Source organism: Mus musculus, chromosome 6, assembly GCF_000001635.26.
Source record: "Mus musculus strain C57BL/6J chromosome 6, GRCm38.p6 C57BL/6J".
Lineage (NCBI taxonomy): Eukaryota > Metazoa > Chordata > Mammalia > Rodentia > Muridae > Mus > Mus musculus.
The window spans coordinates 52262431-52272366 of NC_000072.6; the positions used below are offsets into that span (position 1 = coordinate 52262431).

Below are 9936 nucleotides of genomic sequence, written 5' to 3' on the forward strand. Positions count from 1 at the left end.
ATCTGCTGCTCTGTAAGCCCCCTGGGCTTCTGGTAAGATTGGGACCAGTAAGGCGAGGCTCAGGCTTTTATCTGCCCGGATCCTGGGTTTGTTCTGACTAATGTTAAGTGTCGCCCAATAAAACCTTCCCTGATCCCCACACCCAATTCTCCCCCACACCCAGGGAGTCCTTTCTCTCCTGACTTTAGCGGTCCTGGGTAAATATTGATTTGCCCCGAGTTTACCTTCTTACTGCCTGACCATTTGCAGACTAAAGAACCAACCTCTGTGAAGACTTGATTTCTGTGTTACTTTGGAGCCCTTTTCATCCGTCCCCCCACTCCTTCCTCCCTCTAAGTGGCATTGTAAAACTCAACAGTGACAAAGAGACGAAGTACGGTTCCAGGCTCCAATTCTCGGAGACTCTCGGAGACTCGAGGGCAGTTTACATACAGGTCAGACACGCTGGAGGCCAAGGTCAAGTTGAAAGTTGCTGTCTAGTCAGCGTGAGAAACTACAATGAAAGCCCAGAGACAGAGCCGACTGCCCACCTCCCCTCGCTCTCAATTCCCCCATCCTTTGCTATCTGGCTTCTGGCTCTGTTTGGTTTCTCAGCATCTTTTTTTTTTCCCTCTCTCTTTGTAGAGTTTTGGGGGCGGTGTTTACAGGCTGGACTGGTTCTTTTCTGTCGGCCGCCCTGCTCTTAGCTGGGTTTCTGAACCTCCGAAGTTTTCCAGCTAGGTTCGGAAAAAACGAAAACACAGCTCAGGAAGGCTCCACCAGCCGATGCCTATGCCAGTTCACCTCTGGCAGTGGCTGTACTGCTGGTCCACACAGCAGCCAAGACCAGCTCCACGTTCTTTCCTCCCCCTCAGTTCACTGGAGCCGGGAGCCCTGCACTCAGGGGAAGGGCCTCAGCTCTACAGACTGCCAAAGTCGGCTGGGTCCCTCCGGCTCCAAAAATGGTGAGAAAGGAACTCATCTTTTTCCACAGAGGAATCAGAAGCAGGTTTGTCTGGGAAGAACGAAGCAGCGGGGAGGCTTTGGGCTGCATCTTTGAATTCAGTGGGCTTTGCTTCCTACACGTGGTATCCCTGTCGTGGAAGGACTTGGAATGTGAATTACTGAAGTTTATATTTTCTTATCAATTTAAAAGAGAGAGAGAGAAAACCCAAGACAGAATTATTTAGAGAAAGTAGCATCCTTGTTCTCCCCCTGTCTTAAATCTCATACATTGATGTGGATTTTCTACTAGGCTTGTATCAAGGGCATAGGAGCATATCTAGCTCCTTCTCCCTTTCCTGGGTTGCTTCTTCACTGTTTTAAAGTATCTGCATGTCCTGCTAGTAATTGAGCTGTAGGCATCATTGGAAATTGTTTCTCATATTAGAATGAACTCTGGGAATAATTTGGGGTAAGACTTTCTAGAAATTCTACTCACTGTAAAACAGCAATTCCTCAGACTTTCAGAGGGAGAGAAGAGATTCATTAATGGTTTCTTATACAATGCTCCAGACTATACCAGACCAGCTTGGTGTGGGAAAAGAACGGCTGGAGGATGAAGCCTGACTCTTAAAGAGCCAGCAGTCTCATCCAGTGTTCTTCCTCATTTACCAAAGGCACAGGGAAAATTTGTGTGTCTGTCCAGCTGGCAGGGCCTGACTTTCTGAGCTCTTTTTGTCTTCAGGCTTGGGGTTCTTCTTGCAGAAACACCAACAACTTAACATGGTTCTCCATGGCTTAGGGAAGAGAAGTCAGAGCATTCACGGTCACCTTCAGACAATAGTGGCCATAGGAGCTCTGGAGCCAAGAGCCAGGCTGGGGTGGAAGCTAGAGAAGTCTCCACTGATGCCCCAGTTTTGTCTGATGCATGCAGATTTCTCAGCGAAGGCCTTCAAGGGCAGCATGGCTACAGCCCAGCCTTTGTTCAAGGGGTCTCCATAGGTTTTCCTAAGCTCTTGGTTTTACTAGTCAAACCTGGGTCCATTGGCGCTGACAGCCCTCTTGCATCTGGCCTGATTTGGCTGCATTTTTTTTTTTTTTTTTCTTGATAGAGGACTCCTGACCAACCAGGATTACAGGACCCTGGGCTCCTAGACCCTAGGCTCCTAGGGTTGGAGAAGAAAAGGACAAAGGGAACCAAACAGGAGGTCTGATCAGATTTGATTTTCATTTGCAAATTAAATTTACCTGCCCTCACTTTAACTCGGAAGAGGCTGTCAGCACCATTCTCTGGAACTACTTCTTTGCATTGATCTGGTATTAGGATAAACAGTCCATGGCTGGTTTTAAAGACACTTTGTATTTCGGGATATTCATGTGTTTCTAATGTATCCAAGCAGCTTTATGGGCTGGATTTGCAGGACACCTTACCCTCTGATTCCACCCCAGGCAGGCTGGGGGTGGGGGGCAAAGAGATAATGGCAAAGCAAGAAAGATTTAGAAAGGGGAAGGCAATTGAGCAGACGAGGGGAGAGAGAAATTCTCAAAGAAGTTAACTCCTCAGAATCCTTACCAGTAAACCATTTAGGAATGGAATAAGTGTGAAGTTGAGTTTCTGAGGGACCTCAATCCTGTATGCACCAGGGTGAAAGCAGCGCCCCCTTTTTGGTGTGTGTGTGTGTGTGTGTGTGTGTGTGTGTGTGTGTGTGTGTGTGTATGAGGGGGGTATCCGGGATTCTGGGCTGGCCAGAGCACAGGAGAATGTCATATGACCCATTTGAGGTTCTTGTTCTATAGAGAAGCAATAATGAAGTAAAGGAAACATTTCGTGTTGTGGGGATAATTTTGGAACATGAGTAGTCAGTCGCTCTGTACTATGGTGACCCACATTGATGTGGAGTTGGGAGGTCAAGAAAGAAAGTCACAGACCTTGCCTCTAAGATCACCCCAAGACGGACTTTGAGGAGGGCAAATTATTGGATAAGTGACTCATTCACTGCCTGCTGGATTGGACCAGGTACAACGGGACCAGCCTGGAGCCAGCCATCGGGAAGAGATAGTAAAGAGAACTCCAACTGCATCACCCTCTATTTCTTACCGAGTCTCAAAGAAGGGAGAAGGCACCTCCGCCCGCACCCCTCCCCCGTTTTAGAAGCACTAGCAGCAGGTTTCAGGCTCTGGGGAGCAGCACCCCCTACCCCGCTGCCTGAGATCCCTTCAACCGAGTGATTTAGATGGTGCCGAGAGCTCTCTCCGTGTTCTAATGGCGTCATTGCGCTGTCCTTCACCACATCTGGAAACTGAGACTTCACCTAAAGGACCCTAATATGAGTTGGATGCAGAGGGACCGAATTCCTGTAAATAGAGGCTCAACCTGAAGGAATACGCTTCTTTCCACAGTGAGTGGCAGGCATCCCGACCAGGGCACCAGCTTGCCGGACTCTGGGAGTGAGCTCAGAGCCACTGGGATGGATGCTGGAAGAATGGGGTACCTCCTGGCAACCCGGCGCCTGCAGCTGCCATGTGAAAAGGACCCCTTCTCAACCTGGTTGATGCTCACTGCCCGCAACAAAACAGGAAACCAGCGCCGGGCTTTATATCAACAAATACACCGTAGATGGTCGAGAGTTTGAAGGAAGTAGCGGGTTTGCGTCTAAGTCTGGTGCTGTTGGACTCGGTGTTTCTCCCTGAGAAATCAGCGTGGAGCCAGGAGAACTGGGCCCATAGGGGTCTTCCGTAAGGACACTCCCCATCTGGCTGTGAATTCTTAATAGACAAAGCAACAGAGGGAGGGAAACTCACCAGCAAGGAGAAAGGGGGAAACTCAAGACCCCTTCAAGTACACACTGAGGTGTAATCAGATTTTACAGGCACGTTATATACTGTAACCATAGCTATGTGTGTGCCTTCATACGCACACGCACAGATTCACACACCAAATGTATACACAGGCACAAGCGTAGTGAAATACAGTCATTATGCCAAGTCCTAAGGGGGGAAAATCACCTTGTCAAAGCAGCCTGGTGGCCAGTTTCCTGTCCTCTGGTTCAATTCAGCTTTCTCCAACCACTGGTCCTCCCTCCTGGGTCTGTAAATACGGTAAATACACCTGTCTTCAGTGGAAGGTGAGCGGCCCATCAGCATTTGTCTGGTTCAGATGGCCTCCCCTAGAATCTCTGGACCCTCCCGGAGCTGTTCCGAGCTTGTGAGGGAGCCTCCAGCTGCAGTCCTTTGTCTGTGGGACTAGATCCCTTCATGGCCCAATGCTCTGGGAAACGAAGCAGCTCAATACAAACTTTTGATATTAGTTTTTTAAAGGTATTTACACTTTGGTGAGAGTAGCTGGGTACGGAAGCTGCTTCGTTAATCAGCCCCCGACCCCGACCTTAGGTTCGGCTGGGACTAGGAGCTGGCCGGAAAAGAAAAAAAGCTTCGGGAAGTCGGAGAGAATGAAAAACAAAACAAAACTGCACAAGGTCATTTTCTGTTCCTGGAAACTGAGTAAGTGGGCCATTCCAGGGACTCCCCAGTTGGCCACTCCCTCCCGCTTTGTACAGGGAACATGTTTTCTGCCTTTGCCTAATACAACAACTACACTTTAAAATATATTTCCCCCCTCCCAATACATATAAAGGTGTAGCAAGCCCCTCTACATCCAGTTTATCTTTGACTTTATTATCATCTTATCTTGCATACCTTTTTTGATAATTAAAGCTTAATTATATCCCAGGTATTGAACTGCTTCATTCTCAATAGAAGGTTTTGAGAATTTTTAAGATTGTGAGAAAGGGGTGAACTGGAGTTGTTTGAGGCAAGGACTATTGAGAGCCCAAGGTTTCACCAAGAAGGAACCTGGAGCAAAAAAGATTTGGGATCTTATCTGAAATTGTATGTGTCTTCTTTATAAAAATTACACATGCGGGGGAGGGTTATATCAACTTCTTCTCTGAGTCCTTTCACTGAAGATTTCTGTTCGTTTAAGATTGATGTGGGGGTGCCCTGTGTCCTAACTTGATACATTTTCACGTTAAGCAAATGCTTATTTCCTATTTCAAAACATCTCTTTCCCTATAGACATCTCATAGAAATTTCTAATGCTTAAACTAAGAGAAGAAAGGGTGGACTGAATTGATATCAAAGTTACCATGGTTTTCTAGAAAAAAAAATGTAGCTCTGTACGCCTTTTAAAATATTCCTTCTGCAACAAGAGATTTTTAAAATACTGAATAAAAGCACGAATGTTTTGTTTGCATTAATTCAGTGATCTATTTGAAAATGAGCATGATTCCAGGAAACACTGAAGTTGATTTAACTAAAAACTCTTGGTGACTTTATAAGCCAAAATGACAAAAACAAATTATAGAAATTTTTGAGTTTGACAAATTCTGTGGCCAGCAACTGCTGAATAAGACTCACCCCCACCCACTCCAACCTCTTTCCATGGCCAGAGTACTGGGTTGTTCGTGAGTTTTTTTTAATTGTCCTCCCCTTTGCTGCTAAATATCTGGAATTATTTTTATAGTAAGTATATATAACTCTTCATGGCAGTGGAAGAGTGGTATTTGACTAAACTCATAAGGGTTGTATAAGTTAAACAGGAGAATGTTTTTGCATACACTTTGTGTCAATTTCTAGCAGTTCTAACAGTGTGTGGCAGAAAGCCCTAGAAACGTTCCTCAGACTTTCCTTCCCTTACTGCGGCCCAGGGCTTCTAACAAATCCACTCTTACATGGCCTAGGACACAGAGGCTGCCAGGGTGTGGGTGTCCTGGGTCTCCTGATCTTAAGATGGAGTTCGCCAAAGGAATAAAGGCTTGGGTCAAGGTCAGGGCAGAGACTGCAGAATTAAGAATATCAAAAATTCGGAGGAAGAGGGGAAAACGGGGCAAAAACACTAACAGATAACTGGGAGACAAAGAGGAAGGGAGAGATAGGGAGAAGGAAAATGAGAAACAATGAAGTTTGAATTCCTGACAAACCATTTAAGCTGTGACAACTTAAGCAATGCCTGTGTTTTTAACGTGAGTGGAAGCCCCCTCCGTGCAGAAGCTGGCTCTCTTCAGAAGCTGGCTCTGCTGTCTCCGCGTGCTTCCTCCACTGCCCCTACCACCCACTGAGGTCCCATTTCACAGCCAGGGCTTCAAGCCTCCCTGTGATTTCTCTAATTACACAAAAATAATTTGAACTCTGAGACCCTGATTAGGGCCCTGAGTTACATTCAAAATTGAGCTTCTCTATAGAGAGCCCAAGCGTGTGAATTCCAGCTGGGATCTGCTTCGGTCAGTCAGTCGGTGGCTGAGTTGGGGACAGCCCCTCAAACCTGCTAACAATCACTTGCTCTCAGCCACTTTTTAAAAGGCCATATTTCTTTTACATTTTTAGGATCTAATGTGAGGTTATGTAGGGTCATGGGACCCTCGGCTGGTGCAAAGTAATTTGATGTCACTGAGAGCAAGCAAACTCATTTGTCACCCCAGGAATAGAAGTCCCTCCAGCTTGTGCTAAAAACAGGACTCGGTGTGGTGTATGTGTAGTAGCGATGGTGACAAGTCCAGTGGGCTGGGCAAGGTTAGGGGACTTTTCAGGTAGGGCTCAAAGTTGGGGTGAGGGATCTGAAAGTCTCCAAGAGGTACACTAGCCCATCCAAACTCAGCATGGGACTTGGGCTACTCCTAGCCCTTGCATCCTGGGTTCCTTTGCAATCCAGATCCCAGGGTTCCATTCTCAGGCTAATTCAGTTACAGTCCTGCCTCAGATGCCCCACCTAGAGCTGCTTCAGTAATCTGTAGCTGATTCAATAAAACCTAAGGGAGTTTCCTAGGTTGGGGGTGGGGGGAGTCCCATCCAGTCAATAGGTGGTATGGAATGGGGTGGGAGCGGAGAGAGCCACAGACTTTGCCATCTTTGGTCTGATGCACTTCAGGTCTCTAAAGAGGACTGGCTAGTGTTTGTGGGAAAAAAAAACTGTAAAGCATTTTTGACCTGAATGGTTTCCTCTATCATTTCTAATTTATTGTTATTTTTAAGAAGTGGGGAGTAAAATAACGACCCTCTTTTGAGAATCAAGGGACTTCTAAGCCCAGGTTGGATTGTGTATGGGTGTAGAGAAGGTAAGTTGATAGAAAACACAGGAGAGGTCATTTCCCAAAGCCATGTGTATGGTGTATGTAGTCCTGGTCCTGCCAGTGAACAAGACCAGACAAGGCCCTTCCTGCAGAGGGCTGGTGCCAGCAGCCACCACGTCCTTTGCAGCCTTTGCCTCCAGAAAATTCCTGCACTGGACTCCAATTATGGTTCCACAATGTACTGGGATTCGCACCTTAGAAGGCAATGTAGAGCAGTGTTTCTTGTCTTTCTTTTTAGTTTTTAAAAGATTTATTTATTTTATTATTTATTTTATTTTATGTGTATGAATATTTTGCCTGCATGCATGTGTGTGCACTGGATATAGGGTGAGACACTGTATGGGTGCTGGGAATCAAACATGGGTCTTCTTGAAAAAAACAAAACAAAACAAAAAACAAAACCAACAACACAAGGACAACAAATGTTCTTAGCCACTAAGCCACCTTTCCAGCCCCCTTCCCTACCACCCTCCCCTTTAATCACAAAGATAAGCGGTCTGATGCTACTCTTTCCCTGGCAGTTCTAGGATGATGTGGTACCAGAAAAATGGAGCCCCACCCCCACCCCCAATGAAGTCAGGCAGGAGGCTGCAGGGGATAAACACATCCTCACTCTATGGAAGCCAGTGAAGCCAGCTCAATGAGAGGCTACAATAAGCACAAGGGGAGAAGGTGTACAGACTGCTGATTTGGCCTTAATGTTCCAGCGAGGGTAGCATGTCGTGGATATCCACATGGATGAAGGTTTGGTCTAAAGATTCCTTTTTGGAGATGAGTTGGTGATACATCCTGAACATCCTGGGAAGCTGACCTCCTGCTGCCTGCTAGCTGCCTAGTGGATTGCAATCTAAAGCTGGTGAGCTGTCTTTCCTACCTCTTGCCTTAAGGCACTCTACTATGTAGCCACACATACATGTGTGGGACTTTTCCCAAAGCAGGATCAGGCACTTCCAGAATAATTGGATCAGAATGGGAATCTTGGACAACAAACACCTCATCACTGGATACCAGAACCGCGACCTGAAGAGAAGACCCCTCGGAGCTGGGTCTTTTCTCTCAGAGTGGAAACGGCTCCTCAGAACTCTGGGTTCTTAGACAGTAGAGCAAGCATGTGGCAGGATAAAGGACTGCACTTGAGAGACTGGCACAGCAGTCCAGCAGTGCTGTCCCGGGTTGGCAGGAGCAGAGGATGCTCCGAAGACGTCACTGCAGTTGCGATCTTTCCCCACTAGATGTCTTCCAAGTTAATCGGAATTACAGAGCACTGTTTGTCTCCTTGTCTGAGACTCGGTTTCCCCTGCTACGTTTTGAAGTCCGGAGTTTCTCTGGGAAAGCAAACGCTTTCCTTTGATTCTTTTGGCCCTTTAGTTACCCTACTCTCCAAATCCTAGGCCTAGAAGTCAACTAGAATCAAATGCTGGCTCCCTGCCGGTTCGAGTCGCCCTGCTCACGCCTTTGGAATCTTTTTATGACCTTTGATGTGTTTAAATAACATGGCAAGGCTGAGCACACACCTCGGATTAAACTTTAATCGGCTGCAGTCAAGGTCGTCCAGGTGGTAAAAGCGTTTCCTGTGACTTCTCCTAGCGGATACTGCACGGTCCAAGGTCTGGGGGCACAGCCCTAGGCTTCTATCCTCACCTCCTGCCTCCAAGTAGGCTTGGGCAGGACAAAAGTGGGGCCACCCCATAGAGCTCCAAAGTAGACTAAGGAAATGGAGTCGGAGGTGAACACCCAGGGTGGGCTAATGACCGAAGTGATTTTTTTTTTAATGGCTACTAAGACAGAATAGTTAAAAACTCCAAGAGTCATTACCAATTTCCCCTCACCTCAGAGAATGGTTGAAGTTCCAAAGTCATGGTCAATGCCTTGATTATTTCTCCCAGCATGGCTCTGCTTCCAGGCAGGCAGAGTGGGGGTCCTCTGGTAATGACAGTTAACTTAGCTGATTATACTGGGGGTTGCCAAGCTCATTCCCATTAGGTCAAGGCCTAGAACTCAGGCTGCAGTTGCTACTCTGTGGGCCACACAAGGTTAACGTTTTCTGTCTTAGACACTGGGTCTGAATATAACTTTCAGTGCCAATACACCTGTAATCAGTGAGGAACTGTCTCAGAAAGCCAGGACCAGCCTCTTGAAGTACATTTTAAAAAGGCATCACTAACAGTGACTCATTCTGAGAAAAATTGGAGTCAGAGTGTTGAAGTGATTTAATTTTATGTGTGTGTTGAAAATTTATAATGAACTGAATTTGTTAGCTGTTGGAATTATACCTCTTCACAAAATAGGCCAAGTACCTCTTTGGGAAATTTTCTTTCTCCATCTATCAAGCTATATTTGGATTCAGGAAAGATGCTCAAATAAGGGATCTCAAGGTTTGGATCTTAACCTTACATGCATCTCTACTCACCCTTCCCTCTGGGATCACTTCCTGATCTGGACATAGGCATGCTAGTCATGAGCACAAAAGATACATTGTCTCCAACATGTATGTAAGCCTCATTTCAACTTCTCTCCCAAGTCCTGAGTACTTGGGGGCAAGATCGCTAGTGCTCCTCTAGAGCAGAGGTTCGCATAGCCCATACCTATGGTAATCATAAAGATTAGTTGTGGTGGTGGCGCATGCTTTTGATCCCAGCACTCAAAAGGCAGAGGCAGGTGGATCTCAGAGAGTCCAATGCTAGCCTGATTTACATAGGGAGTCCTAGGATTATCAAGACTATATAGTGACACCCTGTCCTAGTAATAAATAAATTATATATAATTTATTATTTATATATATTTATATATAATATATAACTACATATATATTATTATATATATATATATATATATATATTTGGTTTACATTTTTTTTCAGAATTGGATATTAAAAACAGGGCCTTGTGCA

The 9936-nt window shown here is 46.0% G+C and overlaps 1 long non-coding RNA gene across 2 annotated transcripts; it reads left to right on the plus strand.

The window, feature by feature from the left end:
• Positions 1-344: 344 nt before the first annotated feature.
• Positions 345-5173, plus strand: Hottip (Hoxa distal transcript antisense RNA). 2 transcript variants are annotated; one of them, NR_110441.1, is made up of 2 exons: positions 345-988; positions 2939-5173. It is a non-coding gene; the product is annotated as a Hoxa distal transcript antisense RNA (long non-coding RNA). The 2 variants fall into 2 exon arrangements; NR_110442.1 differs by having other exon boundaries at positions 345-434.
• Positions 5174-9936: the final 4763 nt, after the last annotated feature.